A 20,343-nucleotide genomic window follows, 5' to 3' on the forward strand; every position below is an offset into this window, starting at 1 on the left:
ACAAGAGGGAGACAGGGGGCATGAGCGGGGCGTGATGGGAACAAGAGGTAGACACGGGGCATGAGCGGGGGGTGGGGGGAAAAAGAGGTAGACACGGGGCATGAGCGGGGGTGGGGGGAACAAGAGTTAGACACCGGGCATGAGCGGGGAGTGGGGGGAACAAGAGGTAGACATGGGGCTTGAGCAGGGGGTGGGGGGAACAAGAGTAAGACACGGGGCATGAGCGGGGGGGTGGGGGGAACAGGAGGTAGATACGGGGCATGAGCGGGTGGTGGGGGAACAAGAGGTAGACACGGGGCATGAGCGGGGGGTGGAGGGAATGTGAGGAAGACACAGAGAATGAGCAGGGGTGGGGGGAAAGCGAGGGAGACACGGGGCATGAGCGGGGGGTGGGGGGACAGAAGGGAGACATGGGGCATGAGCGGGGGTGGGGGAGAACGGGAGGAAGACACGGGTCATGATTGGGGGGTGGAGGGAACGTAAGGGAGACACGGGGCATGAGAGTGGGTGGGGGAACATGAAGAAGACACGAGGCATGAGCAGGGGTTGGGGAGAACAGGAGGGAGACACGGGGCATGAGCAGGTGGTGGGGGGAACAAGAGGTAGACACAGGGCATGAGCGGGGGTGGGGGGACAAGAGGTAGGCACAGGGCATAAGCGGGTGGTGGGGGAGAATGGAAGGAAGACACAGGGCATGAGCGGGGGGTGGGTGGAACGTGAGGGAGACACAGGGCATGAGCGGGGGGTTGGGGGGACAGGAGGGAGACATGGGGCATGAGTGGGGGTGTGGGGGGAACAAGAGGGAGACACGGGGCATGAGCGGGGGGTTGGGGGGACAGGAGGGAGACATGGGGCATGAGTGGGGGGTGGGGGGAACAAGAGGTAGACACGGGGCATGAGCGGGGGTGGGGGATCAAGAGTTAGACACGGGGCATGAGCAGGGGTGGGGGGAACAAGACGTAGACATGGGGCATGAGCGGGGGGTGGGGGCAACAGGAGGGAGACAGAGGGCATGAGCGGGGGGTGGGGGGAAAAAGATGTAGACATGGGGCATGAGGGGGGTGCGGGGAACAAGAGCTAGACACGGGGCATGAGCAGGGGGTGGGGGGAACAAGATGTAGACATGGGGCATGAGCGGGGGGTGGGGGGAACAAGATGTAGACACCGGGCATGAACGGGGGTGGAGGAGAATGGGAGGAAGACACGGGGTATGAGCAGGTGGTGGGGGAACGCGAGGGAGACACAGGGCATGAGCGGGGGGTGGGGGAAATGTGAGGGAGACACGGGGCATGAGCTGGGGGAGAAGGGGAACAGGTGCGAGACACGGGGCATGAGCGGGGGGTGGGGGAGAAAGGCAGGAAGACACGGGGCATGAGCGGGGGGTGGGGGAACGCGAGGAAGACACAGAGCATGAGCGGGGGATGGGGGAACAGGAGGGAGACACGGGGCATGAGCGGGGGGTGGGGGGAACAAGAGGTAGACATGGGGCATGAGCAAGGGGTGGAGGGAACAAGAGGTTGACATGGGGCATGAGCGGGGTGTGGGGGGAACAGGAGGTAGATACGGGGCATGAGCGAGGGGTGGGGGGAACAAGAGGTAGACATGGGGCATGAGCGGGGGGTGGGGGGAATGTGAGGAAGACACAGGGAATGAGCGGGTGGTGGGGGGCATGAGGGAGACACGGGGCATGAGCGGGGGTTGGGTGGAATGTGAGGGAGACACAGGGCATGAGCGGGGGATGGGAGGGACAGGAGGGAGACATGGGGCATGAGCGGTGGGTGGGGGAGAACTGGAGGAAGACATGGGGCATGATCGGGGGTGGAGGGAACGTGAGGGAGACACGGGGCATGAGAGGGGTTGGGGGGAACGTGAGGAAGACACTGGGCATGAGCAGGGGTTGGGGGAACAGGAGAGAGACACGGGCATGAGCAGGGGATGGGGGAACAAGAGGTAGACACTGGGCATGAGCGGGGGTGGGGGGAACAGGAGGGAGACAGGGGGCATGAGCGGGGGGTAGGGGAGAACAAGAGGAAGACATGGGGCATGAGCGGGGGGTGGGGGGAACAGGAGGTAGATGCGGGGCATGAGAGGGGGGTGGGGGGAACAAGAGGTAGACACGGGGCATGAGCGGGGGTGGGGGGAATGTGAGGAAGACACGGGGCATGAGCGGGGGTGGAGGGAACATGAGGGAGACACGGGGCATGAGTGGGGGGGACAGGAGGGAGTCATGGGCATGAGCGGGGGTGGGGAAGACACGGGGCATGAGCGGGGGGTGGGGGAACGTGAGGGAGACACGGGGCATGAGCAGGGGGTGGGTGGAACGTGAGGAAGACCGGGGCATGAGCGGGGGATGGGGGAACAGGAGGGAGACACGGTGCATGGGCAGGGGGTGGGGGGAACAAGAGGTAGACACAGGGTATGAGCGGGGTGTGGGGGAGAACGGGAGGGAGACACGGGCATGATCGGGGTTGGGGGAGAGGAGGGAGACACATGGCAGGAGCGGGGGTGGAGGGGAACAGGAGGGCATGAACGGGAGGTGGGGGAACAGAAGGGAGACAGGGGGCATGAGCGGGATATGAGGGAAATGGGATGAAGATATGGGGCATGAGCGGGAGTTGGGGAACAGGAGGGAGACACGGAGCATGAGCGGGGGTGGGGGGAAGAGGAGGTAGACACAGGACATGAGCGGGGGTGGGGGGAACAAGAGGTAGACACGGGGCATGAGCGGGGGGTGGGGCAAACAAGAGGTAGACACGGGGCATGAGCGGGGGTGGGAGGGACCGGGAGGGAGACACAGGGCATGAGCGAGGGGTGGGGGAACAGAAGGGAGACACGGAGCATGAGCGGGGGTGGGGGGAATGTGAGGGAGACACAGGGCATGAGCGGGGTGTGTGGGGGACAGGAGGGATACACGGGGCATGAGCCGAGGGTGGGGGAACAGGAGGAAGACACTGGGCATGAGTGGGGGGTGGAGGAACAGAAGGGAGACACAGGGCATGAGCAGGGGTGGGGGGGACAGGAGGGAGATACAGGGCATGATCGGGGCGTGGGGGTAACTGGAGGAAGACACGGGGAATGATCTTACTGTGCATGCAGCAGATCCCGCTCCTCGGCCCTCCGCAGGCCACCGTGTGGCGATGGCGTGTCTCCTAGCAGTCTGCTGCAGCCCAGGGCGGCTTGTTTGCAGAGTCTCTATTGACAAAGCATCTGATGCAAACGATAAACAAAGATGGTAGGCGTCTCTGAAAATACGACGTGCTGCACACTTCACTGCAGCCAATGGGAGAGCACGTTCCATGTCCGCGGACATCACGCAAGCTGCTTGCCCAATCCCTGTCCTGTCTGCGGAGCGAACAGGGAAGTGTGTCCGCAAAGCGGACATAGATATCACTAAGTTTTTGTCACTTACATTTTTGACATTTTAAAAAGAACTACTGGATGGATTTACACCAAATAAAAAGAAGCATGCTTTCAGGACCAAGCCGCCGCTCCTGCCTCAAATTTGGTGTAAATCCGTCCAGCGGTTTGGGCTGTAGGTGTGAGCAAAGTTTTTTCCCATTATGTATATGGGAAGAAAATATGTTTTGGGACCCCCCCTATAACTTTGCCCCCCCTGGACCAAACCTCACCAAACTTTGCAGACATATTCAGAGTGGGCCATATACTTTGTTTGCAAAGTTTGGTGAGAATTCATCCAGGGGGAGCGAAGTTATAAGCCGCCCAAAAAGTGTTCTTCCTATGGAAACAGCAACTTAACCATAACTACATGGCCATTACCATGGCCATGTAATATATATATATATATATATATATATATATATATATATATATATATATATATATATATATATATATATATATATGTATATATATATATATATGTGTAAATATTAGCGGGTGTGTAGTTATGGTTAAGTTGCTAAACTCATAGAAATAGCACTTTTTGGGCAGCTTATAACTTTGCTCCCCTGGTCGAATCCTCGCCAAACTTTGCAAATAAACTAAATGTCCCACCCTAAATTAGTATGCATCATTTGGAGAGACTAGGTTAAGGGGGAGTCAAGTTATGGGGGTCCCAACATTTCTTTTTCCCCATAGACAGAATGGAGAAAAACTTTGCTCACGCCTACAGCCGAAACCGCTGGATGGATTTTCACTATATTTGCGGCAGGAGCGGCAGTTTGGTCTCAAAAGTGTGCTTTTGTAGATTTGGTGGAAATCAGTCTAGTAGTTTTTTTAAAAAAGAATAAAAAGTAGGTACAAAAAGATAGCGATATCTGTGTCCGTTCAGCGGACACACTTCCCTGTTTGCTCCGCGGAGAGAACACTGATTGGCCAGTAGACCTACGTGATGTCTGTGGACAGGCAACGTGTTTGCTGATTGGTTTGAGTGAAGCGTGAGGTGCGGCACATTTCCCCGATGCGTCCACCATGTTGGATTTGCGGATATCCGCGGACAGGGCGGCATGGAACAGAGGAAAAATCTAATTTTGGGGAGTTTGTTGGTTTGGAAAAGTGGCTGGAGAGGGTGGGAGAGTGAGAGATGGGTGAAATGCTGTATTTGTTTAGGTGGAAGAAGGCTGTGATGTGATCGCGGTGTCTTTGCTTACCGCGGTTGTCCGCGGACATATCAACCACTGACTGCACTACTGGGTATTTTATTATGCTCTGATGTATTGGTTTTGCATAGTTAGTCGAGTATTGGGTGGAGAGGGCATGCATTGAAGAGTTTGTGCATTGGCTGCAAGTACTGTCTTAGTATGTCAAGCGTAGTGCGTAGGGTTTGAGGTGGTTGTTTTATGTTTTTGAGTTGTAGTCAGTTGACAGATGTTTGCTTGCATGGGTGTGTTATGTTGTGGTGGCTGTGGCCATGCACCCAAGAGTCTAGGCCCCAGCCACAACCACCCCAGCATAACACACCCATGCAAGCAAACATTTTGACTGTGGTATGTGGGTTGCATAGGGGGTATGTTTTCATAGGTTTGTGCACTAGTTGCCAGTAGTGTAATAGTATTTATAGGATAGTGGACATGGTGTGTGGTAGTTGGTTTGTTGGATTCTGTTCAGAATGTTGGTGCCTAAGACTGTAGTCATTTTGGCTTGTAGTTAGTGGTCAGGTGTTTGTTTGCATGGGTGTGTTATGTTGCAGTGGTTGTGACTCCAATCATTGTATACTTACGGTTTTCTTTGTTGAGTCTGTATGCTGTGTTTTGCCCGCGCCATGCACCCAAGACTATAGGCACTGGCCACAACCACTGCACCATATGACACCCATGCAAGCAAACATTTTGGATTGTGGTGAATGGTCAGGTGTTTGCTTTCATATGTGTGTTATGTTGCGGTGTTTGCGACTCCAATCATTGTATACTTACTGTTTGGTTTGTTGAGGTTGTATGCAGTTTTTCATGGTATGGGATATTGGAGCAGACATTGTTTTTTCATTCTCTGTGATAAAAGAAAAGATCACATGTTGGTTAAGGTAGTTTGTAATAAGTTATTGCATTGCGTAGTAGACATTTCTGTGCTTTGTCAACCCTTATAGTTAGTACTTTGCAAGCACTATGCTTCAAACCGGTTACTGTGTAATCTGCCCAGAGGAATTGAATAGGTGTATGGTTTTTGGTTTGGAAGTGGTGGTACTATTGTTGTATTGTATTGTTATATTCCCACAAACTATAGACCTATCATGACTGTTCCCTTTCTCCTCAAAATACTAGACAAAGTGGCATACCTCCAAATACAACAACATTTGGAAAACAATAACCTCCTAGGCTTGCGACAATCCGGCTTTAGACCCAGACAAGGGACCGAAACTGCCCTCCTCGATCTAAAAATCCAAATGGCCAAAGACATAGGCAATCTGGCCATATTGCTCCTGTTGGATCTATCTACGGCCTTCGACCTAGTTGACCACAAAATCCTCATGCAACACCTCTCTTCGGCTGTCGCATTCTCACAGAATGCTACCAATTGGATTCAGTCCTTCTTGTCTGATAGGTAGACCAGGGTCTTCGCTCCCTCGGCTGCTGCTGACCCTGTCCCAATTCAATGTGGAGTTCCCCAAGGTTCCTGTATTTCTCCCACGCTTTACAACATCTTCACTCCTTTTTGACCGTCTTGACGATCTGGGTGTCACCTACACTAATTGCACCGATGACTCCCAGGTCCTCATCACACTGACTGGGTGCTATGAGAGAGATGTTGCAAAACTCAATGAAATCTACCTCAAAATTCAAGCATGGATGGCCACAGACAGCCTCTGCTTAAACAATGACAAGAAGGAATTGCTCATCGTAGGCTCTCAGGCCCGCCTTAACAAATTGTACACTAAATACCAATCATTCACCATTGATGGCAACATCATAAAAGTTTCTAAAGAGGTCAAAACACTAGGTGTGTACCTTGACCCCACCCAATCGCTCAAAAAACAAATAAATGCCACCTTCTCATATACTACCTATACCAACAAACTCATTAATGCCTGCAGACCATTCTTATGTACCACAAGCTGCCTCACCTTAGCCAGAGCTCTGATATTATCCAGGCTAGACTACGCTAATACACTCTTCCTCGGCACTACTACCAGAAATCTAAACAGACTCCAGATTCTGCAAAACAATGCCCTAAAATGCGCACTCAAACTTCCGTGCAAGGCACATATCTCCAATACCAGCAACAAAGTCCACTGGCTCCCCATCCGAGACAGAATTAAATTAAGATCCTTGTCATCATACTCAAATGTCTGTCACTGACCGCCCCACGCTACTTGTCTGACAAATTATCCAGATATAGCACATCCAGACCCACCAAAACACCATATTTGCACCAACTGAACATTCCCAAATTCAATCTAAAACAGCAGGAGGATCTAGTTTCCCTGTACTCGCTGTAAAATGCTGGAACACTCTCCCCTTGACAATCAGATCTGAAGATTCCTTCTGGCCATTCAAAGCCATGGTTTAATCATGGCTCTCTGTTCAATGAAATGATACCTGCATGCTCATCTACAATGCATCATTCTACCTCTATCCAGCACTTTCTAACTTAGCCTATATTTGAATTGGACCAATCTCTAACCCGGTCCTTACAATTCCTCATGTCACCTACTGTATTCACGTATGTGCTACTTACTCTATGTACCTACACGCGCAAATGTATGTTACTATGCTGTTCCCAAGATGAATGCGCCCAGCTACCTGAGGGTTTGGCTGCGCTTTATAAATAAACAAACTAAACTAAACTGTAATTAGATATCAGTTGGAGTATTCTAATTGTTTATTTCTTGTTGAATTTTAGCAGTATTCATGTATCTATTTGGTTGTTGCAGAATTTGGGGCAGTTAGATACCTGTTGGCGTAGTCTAACAGTTTGTTTCTTGTTGCATTTTAGTAATATTCATTTATCTGCTTGGTTGTTGCAGAATTTTGGGGAAGTTAGATATCCGTTGGCGTATTCTAACTGTTGATAGTTTTGAAGTTGTTAAGGGTATTTTTATACGTAATAAGTGTTGTAGCGTTTCCTTTGAAAAATGTATATTGCATTTTTTTGGTTGTAATTAGATACCAGTTGGCGTATTCTAACTGTTTATAGTTGTTCACTGTTAGATAGCTGTTGTCTTATTCTATTAGTTTAAGGATTTAAAGGTTATTGAGGACATTTTGTAGATGTTTATACTCAGATTCGTGAATACATTTTGGTTTTAAGAATATTAAGTAAGCGTTTCTAAGATTTGCTGGTAATCTCTGTTTTAGCGGCAGATGGGGAGCAGGTGCAAGTGGATCTAGGTCACCTTGCCTAAGCCCCGCTCACCTGGTGCCTTCCTACCTGCTGCTCTTTTTCACCACTTAGCAAGCCCCGCCCAACTGGTGCCTTCGTGCTTGCTGCTCTTTTTCACCACTTAGCAACCCCTACCCCCTTTGTTCCTTCCTCCTTCCTGCTCTTTTTCACCACTTAGCAAGCCACGCCCACCTGGTGCCTTCCTGCTTGCCGCTCTGTTTCCCTGCTTAAGGAGTCCTCCAGCTTCTTTTCCTTTGCAGATGGGGAGCAGGTGCAAGTGGATCTAGGTCACCTGGCCTAAGCCCCGCCCACCTGGTGCCTTCCTGCCTGCCGCTCTTTTTCATCACTTAGCAAGCCCGCTCAACTGGTGCCTTCCTGCTTGCCGCTCTTTTTCACCACTTAGCAAGCCCTGCCCACCTGGTGCATTCCTGCTTCCCGCTTTTTTTCACCACTTAGCAAGCCACGTCCACCTGGTGCCTTCCTGCTTGCTGCTCTGTTTCCCTACCTAAGGAGCCCTCCAGCCTCTTTTCCTTTGCATATGGGGAGCAGGTGCAAGTGGATCTAGGTCACCTGGCCTAAGCCCCGCCCACCTGGTGCCTTCCTTCCTGCCTGCCGCTCTTTTTCACCACTTAGCAAGCCCCGCCCACCTGGTGCCTTCCTGCTCTTTTTCACCACTTAGCAAGCCATGCCCACCTGGTGCCTTCCTGCTTGCCGCTCTGTTTCCCTACTAAGGAGCCCTCCAGCTTCTTTTCCTTTGCAGATGGGGAGCAGGTGCAAGTGGATCTAGGTCACCTGGCCTAAGCCCCACCCACCTGGTGCCTTCCTGCCTGCCACTCTTTTTTACCACTTAGCAAGCCCGCCCACCTGGTGCCTTCCTGCTTCCCGCTCTTTTTCACCACTTAGCAAGCCACACCCACCTGGTGCCTTCCTGCTTGCCGCTCTGTTTCCCTACTTAAGGAGCCCTCCAGCTTCTTTTCCTTTGCAGATGGGGAGCAGGTGCAAGTGGATCTAGGTCACCTGGCCTAAGCCCCGCCCACCTGGTGCCTTTCTTCCTGCTGCTCTTTTTTACCACTTAGCAAGCCCTGCCCACCTGGTGCCTTCCTGCTTCCCGCTCTTTTTCACCACTCAGCAAGCCACGCCCACCTGGTGTCTTCCTGCTTGCCGCTCTGTTTCCCGATTTAAGGAGCCCTCCAGCTTCTTTTCCGTTGCAGACGGGGAGCAGGTGCAAGTGGATCTAGGTCACCTGGCCTAAGCCCCGCCCACCGGGTGCCTTCCTTCCTGCTGCTCTTTTTCACCACTTAGCAAGCCCTGCCCACCTGGTGCCTTCCTGCTTCCCGCTCTTTTTCACCACTTAGCAAGCCACGCCTACCTGGTGTCTTCCTGCTTGCCGCTCTGTTTCCCTATTTAAGGAGCCCTCCAGCTTCTTTTCCTTTGCAGATGGGGAGCAGGTGCAAGTGGATCTAGGTCACCTGGCCTAAGCCCCGCCCACCTGGTGCCTTCCTTCCTGTCACTCTTTTTCAGCACTTAGCAAGCCTCGCCCACCTGATGCCTTCCTGCTTCCCACTCTTTTTCATCACTTAGCAAGTCAGCCCACCTGGTGCCCTCCTGCTTGCCGCTCTGTTTCCCTATTTACGGAGCCCTCCAGCTTCTTTTCCTTTGCAGATGGGGAGCAGGTGCAAGTGGATCTAGGTCACCTGGCCTAAGCCCCGCCCACCTGGTGCCTTCCTGCCTGCCGCTCTTTTTCACCACTTAGCAAGCCCCGCCCAACTGGTGCCTTCCTGCTTGCCGCTCTTTTTCACCACTTAGCAACCCCCGCCCACCTGGTGCCTTCCTGCTTCCGACTCTTTTTCATCACTTAGCAAGCCACGCCCACCTGGTGCCCTCCTGCTTGCCGCTCTGTTTCCCTATTTAAGGAGCCCTCCAGCTTCTTTTCCTTTGTAGATGGGGAGCAGGTGCAAGTGGATCTAGGTCACCTGGCCTAAGCCCCGCCCACCTGGTACCTTCCTGTCTGCCGCTCTTTTTCACCACTTAGCAAGCCCTGCCCACCTGGTGCCTTCCTGCTCTTTTTCACCACTTAGCAAGCCATGCCCACCTGGTGCCTTCCTGCTTGCCGCTCTGTTTCCCTACTAAGGAGCCCTCCAGCTTCTTTTCCTTTGCAGATGGGGAGCAGGTGCAAGTGGATCTAGGTCACCTGGTCTAAGCCCCACCCACCTGGTGCCTTCCTGCCTGCCACTCTTTTTCACCACTTAGCAAGCCCGCCGACCTGGTGCCTTCCTGCTTCCCGCTCTTTTTCACCACTTAGCAAGCCACACCCACCTGGTGCCTTCCTGCTTGCCGCTCTGTTTCCCTACTTAAGGAGCCCTCCAGCTTATTTTCCTTTGCAGATGGGGAGCAGGTGCAAGTGGATCTAGGTTACCTGGCCTAAGCCCCGCCCACCTGGTGCCTTCCTTCCTGCTGCTCTTTTTCACCACTTAGCAAGCCATGCCCACCTGGTGCCTTCCTGCTTGCCGCTCTGTTTCCCTACTAAGGAGCCCTCCAGCTTCTTTTCCTTTGCAGATGGGGAGCAGGTGCAAGTGGATCTAGGTCACCTGGCCTAAGCCCCACCCACCTGGTGCCTTCCTGCCTGCCACTCTTTTTCACCACTTAGCAAGCCCGCCGACCTGGTGCCTTCCTGCTTCCCGCTCTTTTTCACCACTTAGCAAGCCACGCCTACCTGGTGTCTTCCTGCTTGCCGCTCTGTTTCCCTATTTAAGGAGCCCTCCAGCTTCTTTTCCTTTGCAGATGGGGAGCAGGTGCAAGTGGATCTAGGTCACCTGGCCTAAGCCCCGCCCACCTGGTGCCTTCCTTCCTGCCACTCTTTTTCACCACTTAGCAAGCCTCGCCCACCTGATGCCTTCCTGCTTCCCACTCTTTTTCATCACTTAGCAAGTCAGCCCACCTGGTGCCCTCCTGCTTGCCGCTCTGTTTCCCTATTTACGGAGCCCTCCAGCTTCTTTTCCTTTGCAGATGTGGAGCAGGTGCAAGTGGATCTAGGTCACCTGGCCTAAGCCCCGCCCACCCGGTGCCTCCCTCCTGCCGCTCTTTTTCACCACTTAGCAAGCCCCGCCCAACTGGTGCCTTCCTGCTTGCCGCTCTTTTTCACCACTTAGCAACCCCCGCCCACCTGGTGCCTTCCTGCTTCCGACTCTTTTTCATCACTTAGCAAGCCACGCCCACCTGGTGCCCTCCTGCTTGCCGCTCTGTTTCCCTATTTAAGGAGCCCTCCAGCTTCTTTTCCTTTGTAGATGGGGAGCAGGTGCAAGTGGATCTAGGTCACCTGGCCTAAGCCCCGCCCACCTGGTACCTTCCTGTCTGCCGCTCTTTTTCACCACTTAGCAAGCCCTGCCCACCTGGTGCCTTCCTGCTCTTTTTCACCACTTAGCAAGCCATGCCCACCTGGTGCCTTCCTGCTTGCCGCTCTGTTTCCCTACTAAGGAGCCCTCCAGCTTCTTTTCCTTTGCAGATGGGGAGCAGGTGCAAGTGGATCTAGGTCACCTGGCCTAAGCCCCACCCACCTGGTGCCTTCCTGCCTGCCACTCTTTTTCACCACTTAGCAAGCCCGCCGACCTGGTGCCTTCCTGCTTCCCGCTCTTTTTCACCACTTAGCAAGCCACACCCACCTGGTGCCTTCCTGCTTGCCGCTCTGTTTCCCTACTTAAGGAGCCCTCCAGCTTATTTTCCTTTGCAGATGGGGAGCAGGTGCAAGTGGATCTAGGTTACCTGGCCTAAGCCCTGCCCACCTGGTGCATTCCTTCCTGCTGCTCTTTTTCACCACTTAGCAAGCCCTGCCCACCTGGTGCCTTCCTGCTTCCCGCTCTTTTTCACGACTTAGAAGGCCACGCCCACCTGGTGCCTTCCTGCTTGCCGCTCTGTTTCCCTATTTAAGGAGCCCTCCAGCTTCTTTTGCTTTGCAGATGGGGAGCAGGTGCAAGTGGATCTAGGTCACCTGGCCTAAGCCCCACCCACCTGGTGCCTTCCTTCCTGCCACTTTTTTTCACCACTTAGAAAGCCTCGCCCACCTGGTGCCTTCCTGCTTCCCACTCTTTTTCATCACTTAGCAAGCCACGCCCACCTGGTGCCCTCCTGCTTGCCGCTCTGTTTCCCTATTTAAGGAGCCCTCCAGCTTCTTTTCCTTTGCAGATGGGGAGCAGGTGCAAGTGGATCTAGGTCACCTGGCCTAAGCACCGCCCACCTGGTGCCTTACTGCCTGCCGCTCTTTTTCACCACTTAGCAACCCCCACCCACCTGGTGCCTTCCTGCTTCCGACTCTTTTTCATCACTTAGCAAGCCACGCCCACCTGGTGCCCTCCTGCTTGCCGCTCTGTTTCCCTATTCAAGGAGCCCCCCAGCTTCTTTTCCTTTGCAGATGGGGAGCAGGTGCAAGTGGATCTAGGTCAACTGGCCTAAGCCCCGCCCACCTGGTACCTTCCTGCCTGCCGCTCTTTTTCACCACTTAGCAAGCCCTGCCCACCTGGTGCCTTCCTGCTTCCTGCTCTTTTTCACCACTTAGCAAGCCACACCCATCTGGTGCCTTCCTGCTTGCCGCTCTGTTTCCCTACTTAAGGAGCCCTGCAGCTTCTTTTCCTTTGCAGATGGGGAGCAGGTGCAAGAGGATCTAGGTCACCTGGCGTAAGCCCCGCCCACCTGGTGCTTTCCTGCCTGCTGCTCTTTTTCACCACTTAGCAAGCCTCGCCCACCTGGTGCCTTCCTTCACCATCACCATCTTGTGGCCAATGCTGGATTTGACTTTTATGGACTTCATCCATTCACGGTGCGTCACTCTTTCTCAACTCTCATGCTGGACTTCCTTTGCATCTTGTACTCATGGTGGCCAGGAATCATGCTATTCCTATCTTCATCTTGTATCCTGGCTTGCAACATTATGTGTTACTACTGACTTCTGCAATTGTATTCGCTCTCCACTCTTGCTTCTCCACTCTTTTTGACTGCTTACTCTCTGTTCTCTCCTCCTTTCCCTTCTCCCTTTTCCTATCTCCTCCCCTTACTTTCTTCTATGCACTTTCTCTATCAGAATTGTCCCTGGACCTAATATGATAGCAACCTTGTCTGTTTCCTCCACCCTCCTATTACTGTTTTTTTCCTCCCCACCACCCCTCCAGAACTATCTGAAATGTTGTTAGGCCTAGTATGGTAGTCGCTTGTTTTGTTCCTCCCCTCCCTTTCTGCACCCCTCTCCCTCACCTTTTGTTTTTCTCCGGCTCTACCAGAAATGTTGTCAGGCTTAGTACGGTAGTCGCCTGTCTGTTTCCATTTCCTTCCCACTCTCCCCCTCCTTTCCTTATCTATGTCTTGAACTATCTGAAATGTCGTCAGGCCGAGTACGATAGTTAATTTCACATCCTTACTGTTCATGGCCTGTAAGAATGTGGTTGTATTTTCCCTTGTTCCCTCCCTTGCCTTGAAACGCTATGAAACATATTGTATATAGGCGCTATATAAATAAACTATCATCTCATAAATAAACTATCATATCATATCATATCATATCCATATTTATTTTATGTATGCAGTGTAGTGACTTGCATTGGTTGTGCCTCTTGCGTCGTAAATTATGCCTACTATTGTGAAGATGTTCTTATCAAGTGATACTTGTCCATGTGCGAATCCAGTCAGATTGCAGTTGTTTTTGTTACCATCTGCATTGTAACACAAAGCATTACTATTACGTATTCACTATGTGACTGTATTTGTAAGGTGGAACGATTATCAGAATTGCAAATAGTACATAATCTGCCATGGTTTGCATTTTGTACAAGTTGCTGAGATGGAATGGATTCACAGTTAGGTATGTATAGATACACAAAGCGTTCATTAGGGATTTGTTCCTGTGCCACATGGTTGCAGAGAGTGCATGTATGTTTCCATATGTATGAAATCTGGAATATTTCATTTATAGGTATGTTTTTGTGTTCGAGTACTTGTAGCAAGTACATTAGAAATTCTTGTGGATCTGCTTGTGTGTTTATAGTGAATGTGACCATTCCAGCACAGTAGTCCAATTCCTGCCTTATTCCAGAAACACTGTAAGTGTTGTCAGGATTGTTGGTTGCATTTCTGTGAAGGACTAACATTTGCAAACATAATTGGTCTGTCCCGTTTAAGTAGATGTTTTCAATAATTGGTGCCAATTGGAATAGAATACTGATTGTTACATTTGCATTGCAATTTACACCAGTTGTATTTGAACATTTGAATGGACCAGGCAGTTCTGTGTCTAAGTCATTTGTTGGAAGTGTGCGTTGTTTGTTTGAAGAGGTAGTTGGTTTTGTTTGTGCAGTAGATGCTTTTTTGGTTGTGGTCATTGATGAAGTATTAGCTTTTAATTTCTTTGGAGGTATGGTTGTGAGATCCTGTATAATTTGAGGCTGAACTTGTTTTCTTATACAAACTTTTGCTTTTTGAGGAACAGGATAGGTTTTGAGATGGGTTGCGTAGAGTGCACATAGTCTATTGTATTCTACAATGCAATGAATATCAGTGTTTACTTTACTTGCATCAAGTTGACAAGAAATTGTCCTTCAAGTATACGTAGGCGTGATAGTGCTACATAGCTCATGTCTTCTTTAAACACTGTGCTGCCAATATCTATCAATGCTTGATCTAGGTTAAGACCTTGTGATTTATGAATGGTGACAGCATATGCTAGAGATAGAGAGAATTGTTCTCTGCGTAAATACATGTCTTTGAAAAGAAGGAATCAGGCTGTTGAGTGTCCTTTCCATTTAACTTCTGACAGTTTGTCAAAGTGAATATTGACAAACTGAATGCTGTTGTCATGTGGGTATGTTTGAAAGCTAACAACTGTACCAAGTGCTCCAATAAACTAGTCCTTGCTCCACGTCAAGGTTACATTTGAGCATTACTTTACAGTTTAAAGATAATTTTAATATTTTTTCTAAACCAGCTTTGTTAGAGATAGAGTTTTCTAAGATATTTAGTTGTGCTGTGGCTTCTTCGCACATGGGTAGTGTCATACCATGCACGTCCAGTTTGTCTGTGGAGTAAATTTGAACTATTGGTTGTATTTCATTTTTCAACATTGTTTCATTGAATAGATCACAGTTTGCAAGAGTTGGCATCAAGGACATACAGTTTACATGTTTGTGTGCTAATTGTTCCATGACATCAGTAGCACATGAGTTATGGCTGTATAGGTCATGGATGTATCTGGTATTTAAGATGCTCTGTGCTTTCTTAGTTAGTACACCAATCCGAATACTTTTCAAAATGTTGGCATAGATGAGGTCTGCAGACTGACACATGTTTTCTGTTAATTATTTGTATTGGAAATGTTGCCAAAGATGGACATTTCCTATGCTGCCGAGAGTTTAACGGCATAGTTTGTGCCATAAGGTTTTAAAAATAGGTTCACCTTTAACTGGTGTTAATTGAAGACGATTTCCGAAAACAATAATGTGTTTTCCTCCAAAGAGCTCATTGTAGTCTGTTTTGAGGACCTCTTGTAATCTGAAGTGAATCAAAGCTAACATTAGGTTAGAGACCATGCTCACCTCATCTATTAGCAGCATTTGCATTTGTTTCAAAACTCTGCGTAGTTCCATTGCAGTTTCGGGAGAAAGTTTGTAGCAGTCTAATTTGTTCTGGTGTTCGACTGGAAGGAGTAGTAATCGGTGTAAAGTGACACTGCCTATGTTGTGGGCAGCTAAACCTGTGGGGCAGTTACAACAGCTGACAGGTTGTTGTTTGTCAGTTGTTACAGGAACTTGCGGATCCTTATTATTAAGAATGTTTTCCCTGTACCAGCTTCACCACTGACATATAGCAGCATAGATTTTTAGTCTTGGCAGGTACAAGTTTTAGTTTCATGCTGCAATCCATGGTCAATTTGTTTTGTTATTTCTAGGAAAATGCTACACTGTTCATTGTTTAATTGTGATTTGAGTATAGAAAAGTCTTCTGTAGACCCTTCATACTGGTACATGGTGTTTTCTACTTCAGTCATGACGAATTCAGCCTCATTTGCTATGAGTGACTGTCCAAGTGGTTCTTGGCTTCCTGTTAGAGAAGGTTGACTGCTGAAAGGAGTGTATATATTTAGTTGTGCCTGTAGTTCTTCTTCTTGTTGCTGTTCATTGTCTAACTTTGTTTTGTACTGCGTAAAGTTTATGTCTGTTATATCGCTTTCATTTGTTTTGAAAGCATCTTCATAGGAGACATGGGTATCTAATAAATCTTCCTCTTTTCTCCATGGTTTAAAAGGTTGTAGTGGGGACGTGTAATATAGTTCTTTATGTTGAGGAGTTGTTAATGACAATTTCATATGACTAATTAAGCTTTGTTTGGTAAGTTTCACGAGGCTACCTTCACATGTATGTGAAGTTTTGGGCTATGTGGTATAGACAGATGGTTTCCAAACTCGTACTGCTGTTTGGGTAGTATGTGTCTAGTAATTTGTTTTTCAAAATGTCTTGGCTGATGGGATCATTTTTGGCTATTGTTTCTATGTCTTCATAGTTGAGAACTCTTTTTCTGGCTTTAGCAGGAACAAGGCTTAGCCATACTATGTTTTCAGATTTTCCATACAAGGCAGTACCGGTTAAACAGTCTGCGGCTTCGTAGCAGCCACATTCTCTATGGGAGAGAATGTTTATGCCTAAGCTGTACAATTTCTGTGATAGTGTTTTGTTAGATGATATGTTGTCCCAGAGGTGTTTGAGCTCTGTTTTTTCTGCTTTGGAAAGTAGGCTGTGACATATCGTGCAATTGCAGTGGAATTATCTGCAATGTACTGCACATCTATATTTGCATTCCATAGGAGGCCAATGATTGCATCCTAATTATTGATGTACTTTGATCCTTCTATTATTTTTATGCAGTATGTGTTTTAGGTGATTTACCTTTAACACTATGGGCCTCATTACGGCTTTGGCGGTAGCCATGCCGCAATTGGTGGCATGGCTGCCACCAAAACCGGGTCCAGGTTCACTCAATGGGGAATTACCAGGCCATTCCAAGTTTGGAGAGCCTGGTAATAACCCCTACAGAGAACCTGGACCCGGACCTTCCTCATTCCCATTTGAGCCCCGATAGGGCTCAATGGGAATGGGTGCAGGGAGCTAACAATGGCCCGATTACGACCGGCCCGTTGTTAGCTCCCTGGTCCCCTCGCGGGACACTGTAATGCCACCTGGATTTACCAGGCGTCCTTACCGGGTCCCGCGAGGGGACCTCGTAATATTGCGGAATGGGTTAACGGGTGCCGCCACCATTAGCGACACCCGTTAACCCATTCTGCAATTCTTATAATGTGGCCCTATGTCTAACTGAAGACATGAAGTTGTTCACTGTACCTGTTGTTGAAACTGGTCTAGGTTTTAAGGGTTGAGTATGATTTCTCTCCTGTTTTTATAAGGTTCTGAAGGACTCTGTGGCAGAACATTTTTTGTAAAATATTTATTTTAATATGCTTACTTGTGGCTACATCAATTTATAGGTGCAGTGTTAGCACTAGTGGTAGCTGAAATACCTTTCTGTTTAGTTTTACATTTTGAAAGAGGAATCAATGTTTGTTTACTGCAAGCTGCTTTAGTTTTGCTTAATGACTGTATTAGCCGTTTTGTTTGAACTTTTTGTATAAATTCTGCTAGAGGTGGAAGCTTATTTTGTAAACTTTTATTTTGATTTGCTCTATTTCTTCGTTGCTTTCTACAGAGTTGCTTTTTGGTATTCATTCTTTGGTGTCTGTTGGAGAAAAAAAAAGTGTGGGTTTGGGACGTTGTGCAATGTATGTGTGCTTTGTGCATGAGTGCCTGAGTGTGATGGTAGGCATGCATGTAAAGGTGTGTGATTGTTGAATTGGCTCTTACTTCAGGTTGGGAAAGCTATTCTCGTATGTGTGTGTTACTATACTGGTGTTCAGATGGCAATACAAAGTGTGAACCTGCTGAGGTGCAATCAGTAATACTGAATCTAATGCTGTAGGGTTGCTACAATTGTTTGTTCTACAATACTAGAATACTACAGTGTTTGAGTAACAGTTAGAACACTACAACAGTATTGCACTTACTTTGTTGGATGCAAAGAGTAGGTTTTTTCTTGGTTTTGTCTTGTACTTTGGATGCTACTGGTTTTCAGGAGTCTGGACTTCACTGCAATTGTGAAAGAAGGAAGTTAGTACATATGAGTGTTAATGTCACAGTAATTTCACTTCAAGAATAGATTAGTTACATTTGCAAAAGAAATTGTTTGTAGGAAGAGGTAATGTATGTGTTAAATTACATGGGTTTGTATATGAATGGGGATTTTGGAGCATCAACTTCATTGCTAAGGGGGTGAGTGGAGTTTTTATAGGTGTGTCCTATGAGGTGCACTTTTGAAAGTATGTGTTGCTGTTGCACTGTTTGGTGTGGTAATAGATTAGTGGAAGTTGTAGTAGGGTGAGAAAAAAACTTTGAAAAATGTACTGATTGAAAGGGAGAATTTATTTGTGTGTGTAATTCCATTATTTTATTTGTGCATAGATGTTTCCTACATGAGTGCTGGAAACCTTTCAGTTCTTTGACTTTGTTATCCACATTCCTATTAGCACTGTTCTGAATGTGCACTTGTATTTGTTTCGTTTTGCAAGTATGGCAAATGTCAGGCATTCTGTTTAAATAAATGCATTTTATTTACTTGCAATGCTTTTGTAAGACAAAAGCTGGTCTCCTGTTTTTTGTGCATTCTAGGAATTTATAATAGTGTGTTAAGGGGTAAGTGGTTGTGAAAATGACAGAGGGAAATAAGAGGATTATAGTTTGGACATTGCAATGATTAATATGGGTAAATTAAAATTTGGAAAGCAGACAGATTTTTAAGTGAACTTGATTATAGGCGATGGGAGAAATTAGAGTATGCTTTTTTTTGCAGATTATGCAGGTCAATGGCAGGTACGCTCTTCACGTGCATTTATAAAAGAGTTGCAAATGTACTGTAAACTAAATATTCATAGCTGTAGTTTGTATTGATGTATGTAGATGTGGATACATCTGGCAGGAGACATCTTGAAGAGTTTTACAGCAGTGTAACTGTAGGTGCTTTGCAATCACAGGACACATGTACTCAGAGTGATGAACAGTTCATCTAAAGTGCTAAACTGTGAAGACAGAGTTCAATGTAGAGTTCTTGGATGAGATTGGTGGATGGTTGTGACTGTTTAACAGTAGCCAATGAGGGAAGGGTGCAGTGAGTGAAGTGGAAAGGGAAGAAGGGCTGCCCCCGTGTTATGGGGTTTGCTGACAACACGGTTGTCTGCGGACAGGGCGTGCCACATCTGGGGCTTCTCAGCATATCTAGCATGGAAATGGGTCTGGGGGGATTAGCCAATCAGGTGCTGAGGGTGTCAATCATAGGGAGAGAAGGTAATCTTTTTTTCATTGCTGTATGTAGTGAAGATGGCTGTGGTTGCAGAGATGGACAGAGTCAGAGTGTGGATAGTGGGAGATGGTTTTATCACTAATCTGCAGTTGTATGCAAACCTGTGTGGCATTTCTGACAATCTTGGATTGCAGGGAGTAGAGGCTATGTGGTGTAATGTGCCAGGGAGAAATTTGGAAGGTGTATTTACACTTTGTAAAAATATGGCTGTTTTTAAAACTCCAGATATCCTAGTGGTAAATTGTGGAGGAATGTATGTGGGGTATCTGAGTACAATAAGTCAGGGTGCACTGAAGCAGTTGCTAAAGGAACTGATGTACGTATTTCCATTTGCAAAGATATTTTTATCCCAAATACCACATTGGTCTGCATGGATGTCTTGTGGTGTCTTTAATCCTCAACAAGACATATCAAGATGTCTTGTTAATGAAGGAATATCTACTTTTGTGTATTCTGTAGGCATGTCATAATTCCAAAATTAGAGCTTTTTGGAAGATGGTGCAATTTTATTTTGCGATGGAATGACTTTCACAAATTGTGGTAATGCATATTTCTTAGTAATATTCAGAACTCAATCAGAAAGTTTTTGTGAAGTCATGTAGCAGACAACATCAAAGGGGAAGTGGAGTACACTATTTAAATTTTCATTCCCCACTCTCAGATTTCACGATTTGTCTGCGGACATCGCGTCTGTCCACGGATCGTGTGTGTTACATACAGGGCTTTTGAGAATGAGAGGCATGCAAATGAGATTGTGCAGGCCAAGGGATTGGTCAATAAGGTTTACTGGGTGTGATGTGTAAGGAAAGACTTTGGCAGAACATCTGTTTCCTGAGAGGAGAGAAGATAGTTATGACTGTGTCTTCAGAAGGCAGATTGTCTGGATTTTGGGTGACTCATGGATAAATTGGTTGGAGGTGCATGCAGAGCGCTGTGGAGTGGCTGCACATCTTGGATTCCCTCATGTGATTGTGCACTGGCATGGAGTGTGTGGAATGAAGTGGTTAGATTTGGTTCCTCTTTGTGTCACTTTGATGACACACTGTCATCCAGACATTATTATTATTCATTGTGGGGGGAACAATTTAGGACATGTCTCTGGAATCTGTTCGCAATTTGCAATGAAAGAAG

This window comes from Ambystoma mexicanum, chromosome 4p (assembly GCF_040938575.1).
Source record: "Ambystoma mexicanum isolate Mex_15411 chromosome 4p, UKY_AmexF1_1, whole genome shotgun sequence".
NCBI classification, from domain to species: Eukaryota; Metazoa; Chordata; class Amphibia; order Caudata; family Ambystomatidae; genus Ambystoma; species Ambystoma mexicanum.